We start from the raw sequence: 4,526 nt of genomic DNA, 5'->3' as shown, positions 1-4,526 counted from the left end.
TTGTACGAAACTTGGCTATAAATCCCATAACCAGAAAGTCCCATCACATTAAAGGGAAAAGGTATTGAAGTTTTAATATGGATAATAGCTATGTGGGCTCGGTTTTAATTCATTCCAATAATCATGTTTTAATTCATTTCAATAATCAATGAAAGGGCACACATCATGTCCCCAAGGTAACCAAATATTAAAAGTATATGATATAATGACAAAACTAATTACAGAAAGACAAAAGTAATTACAGATAATCAATTAATAAAAATCCATTATCATATATAATTAGATAATTAAGAAGACAAGTTGCATTCAGTCTTATTCCACAAAGGGAGAAATTACTAGTTATGCCATAAGAAACCTTGATGCATTTGAGTTGCAGAGCTATAAAGCTGCTGTAGACTTCTCATAAGTCATTTTCGATCAGTAGCTAATCTAGTGATGCTACTGTTGTCTTCTACTTAGAATTTACTTATTTACCAATGAATGACTAACAGGTCTCAGGGTTGTCTAGCCAAGCAAAGATCTGGGAGAGGAGAAGAAAGCAGGGTATTTCATGATTAATTTGGATAATGGCTTCAATGTAATCGTCGTTCTGGGTCAGATCAGAATTGAAGGATACCATAGATTTGGTTCCTTCATTTTTTATTTAAATCTCTTCTTTATTGTTGTTGGTTTTTGAGATTGTTACTTGCCCATGTCATGATTGACATGAATGTTCAAGTTTAACCATGATTGACATCAATTTGGACGGATTAAAAAAACATAGTGGGTTGGATCAATCCAGTCCAAAATATTTATGAGATTGGACTGAACCTGATTCATTCATAATAAATTTATATTAGATTTGATTGGGTTAAGCCGATCCATTGATATAAGATAGGAATATAGGTGTCAATGAACTGGGTTTGGATTAAAACCAATTTAATTTAAAATTAAACAAATTAGACAGTCCTAACATTGAATGTGTAGCCCAATAACAGCCCACGTTGTTATTTGTGGGGTCGAGCTACCCATCTCTGGTTTCACCACAGAGAGAGAGAGAGGGTTTAAGAGTCTTTTATACAAATTTACTGCCTTGATATCTTCATTTTGGCTCCAGGTATTTCATTAATTTAGAAAAGAAAAGATTGGACCGACAAGTAACAACCCTAGAAATCAACTAAGGTAGTACATAGGATCCGGCAACTTGAAGGTCCTATTTCCAGTGTTGTTCCCTAAGATGTCACTCCATTGATCTCCAGTGTTCCCAACAATTCTGTAACCTCTCTCTTCAAGCGTCTTCCTCTCTCCTGATTTGTACACAACTGCTGTGGTTCCTTGATTCGATGATTTTCTGTCACCAACAACATATATATATATATAACAATAATTGTCATCAGCAATATCTCCATTAATACATACAAATTAAATTGAGATAAGAAATTAAGATGAAACTGTACTTTAGTATGAGTTTCTCCCAAGTATGAAATCCTGCTTTCTTAAGATTGGTTGAGGTGGCTTTTCTTTCATCTTCAGATCTTCCTGTTAAGAAGATTCAAACCTAAGGAGAGCAACTTCCTGTAAAGCCTCAGGCTCTCAGGCAGTGGAGGTGCCTCTCCAGTATTAACCCATTCATTGAATAACGTTGAGTTAAATGGTTCTACCCTGAAATAAAATTATGGAGAGTTAGTGGTCGTCCATTATATAATGCTCATCAAACCTGAATTCTTGACAAAGTTTACATACATACCCAAATCCATGTCTGGCATAGTAAGGTAGGTTGGAGAGGGTAGTCTCATCGACGTCGAAGATCCAAACGTCCTTCCCATCTCCGACGAGATTGAGGTTCTCAGCATAGATAATAGCTTCGTCGACGACAACTTTGCAATCTTTCCGGTATAAACTGCCCAGCATGTAGTGGCCGACGTAGTCCTCGCATTTAGATGGAATTGTTTTCCAGCCACGGATGTTGTTAGTCTCAACGCCGAAGCGCCAGCTGAGGCATGATACACCTTTAAGGGCGTGGCCGCCGGAGCCATGTATTGGCCGGAGAAGGTGGATGAGATGAGGTTCGCTACTACTACTACTAGGTGAAGCATGAGAAGTTGCGAGGATTGTGGCAAGGAAGAAGGGTAAAAGCCTTTCCATGACTGACAATCAAATGGAATTAGGGCTCACTATTACCATTTCAGACTGCCTAGATGTTCTTATATAGATTTTTAATATAAGGGCAGTTTGGTCTCCTGAAAAATAAATTTATTATGAAAAATTTGAGAGTGACATGACGGCAATGACACATGCTATGCATGGGTAAAGATATAATTATTAATTATTATTATTTTTTTCTTATTTTTTTATTTGATGTAATATGATAACCCAATCAGTCTCTCTATCTCTCTCTCTCTATATTAAAATAAAGAACTCTAGAAATTTTCTCATTTTTTATTTTCTTCATTTCATGTCATTTTCGAAACAACCAATCAGATTCACTTTCTCAATAACCTAAATAATCTCTTCTCCTAAAATTTCTCCTAAAATTTCTCTCCCATTATCCCTACTTTTTCCAAAATTATCTCTAATTCCTATTTATCTTCAAAATTATCTCTAATTTAGTAGAGAGTTTCTCTACTAAATTATCTTTAATTCCTATTTATCCTCTCCCATACTTTTTATCTATATTTATTTAAAGAAAGCTTGGATTAAAAAAATTAAGATTTATTTAAATGTTCCAATAAAATAATATAATAACTTTAAAATATTTATTAATAACACAAAAATAATTTTACATCTCAACAAAATGTATCGCGAAATATGTAATAACAATATAAATTATGTTTTTTCGGATTATCAATTCAAATGTTTTTCAAATATTTAATAATATGTAGTAGATTTAAATAAATAAAATTCAAATAACAAAAAAATTTCAATATTTTATAGATTATTTAAATATTTAAATAACTAGATATTTATCATAACTAGATTTTAAATAGTTAAAATAACGAAATTATGTAATAACTTTAAAAAATTTCTTAAAAGTAGAAAAATAATTATAACATAATATTGAAATTAATAATAATTTAATATCTTAGAAAACTAATAATGAAATTACGTAGTAATAGTATAAATTATAATTTTATGGATTATTAAATTTAATAAATAATTAATATTTTAAAGATTAAATATTTTACATATTATTTAAGTATTTAAATAACAAAATATTTAACATAACTGTATTTTAAATTAGTTAAAATATAGAAGTTATGTAATAAATTAAAAAAAATCTAGAAAGTAGAAAAATAGTTATTAAATGATTTTGAAATTAATAATAATTTAATATTTTACAAAATTAATAATGAAATAACTTTAATAATAATTTAATATTTTTACATAATATTGTAAATAACTAATTTCACTTATATCATTTAATAATTCGAGAAAATAACTTTCATAAAAAATAATTCTTATAAATGATAATTTTAAACTCTTAATATATATTTATTATATATATACTAATATTAATATTTATTGCATTTCAGTAATTATTTACTGTTTTTTGTGATAAAATAAATTTTGTTTCATTATTTAATAGAAAACTTTCAACAATTGTTGGGTTTAAACTAATATTTTTGAAAATTTTAAATTTGTTTATTGTAAATATTGTATTTTTGTTGTAACTTTAATATTTATTAGAGATTAAACTATTATTTGAGATTATACTATTTATTGACTGATTTAATATATTTTTAGTAATTATTATATTTTTAATTATGAATATATTTTCAATAATTGTGTATTTTGCTATAAATTTTCAATAATTGTTGGAGATTAAACTATTGTTATTTATGAGAGATGAGACTATTGATTTAGTTGAAATTATGAGTGTTCATGAGTTGGTTCGGTTCGATTGTAGGCTATTTGGCCAACCAAATTGAGCTGGTTAAGTTGGGGAGTTGGTCAACTAAAACCAATTGACCATTTGTGACAATCGACCCACTCAGGTTGTGTCGGTTTGGGTTGATTTTTTGATTTGGTCAGTCAATTCAAAAGATTTAAACTTAAAAATTAAATTTAAATTTTAAAAATTATAGTGCAATTGTTAAAAAATAAATTTATGATATAAAACATTTTAGACTAAGAAATATGGGAAGTTTCCCAGTTTTCCATATTAAAATTATATTTAAAATATAAAATATTAATATATATCAATGGTCAAGTCATCTGATTTAGGTTGGTTTACAAATGGCCAAAGCAGAACTTATCCAACTTGGTCGAGTAGGAAAATTTTTGAACCAAAGCCAACCTAAATATTAGAAAATCGACCAATGTAACTCGGGTCAAGCTGATCAGGTTGGTTGGTTTCATCAGTTTGATGAATAAATCTAATTGAAACTAATTATTGTTATTTTTGTATTATAAAAAAAAATTATTAAAAGTAGTATATAAACATGAATAATTATTAATATTTTAAAAAGTTGAAAATATAAAATAATTGTATACTCTTATGTATTTCTATTAAGGTCATTTACTAGAACACACCTTATAGTTTTACA

The 4,526-nt window shown here is 28.4% G+C and overlaps 1 pseudogene across 1 annotated transcript; it reads right to left on the bottom strand.

Moving 5' to 3' along the window:
- Nucleotides 1-1,043: 1,043 nt before the first annotated feature.
- On the bottom strand, nucleotides 1,044-2,142 carry LOC148845985 (acid phosphatase 1-like; annotated as a pseudogene). The gene is made up of 3 exons (XR_016102540.1): nucleotides 1,727-2,142; nucleotides 1,437-1,641; nucleotides 1,044-1,330 (listed from the first exon to the last, which is right to left on the bottom strand). The product of XR_016102540.1 is annotated as an acid phosphatase 1-like (transcript).
- Between the last annotated feature and the right edge of the window lie 2,384 nt (nucleotides 2,143-4,526).

The sequence above is a fragment of the Nelumbo lutea genome, chromosome 7 (assembly GCF_056320005.1).
Source record: "Nelumbo lutea isolate HS-2025 chromosome 7, American lotus-T2T, whole genome shotgun sequence".
In the NCBI taxonomy this organism is placed as follows: domain Eukaryota; kingdom Viridiplantae; phylum Streptophyta; class Magnoliopsida; order Proteales; family Nelumbonaceae; genus Nelumbo; species Nelumbo lutea.
The sequence above is the reverse complement of the archived record's forward strand: the minus strand, read 5'-3'. Positions and strand labels throughout refer to the sequence as shown.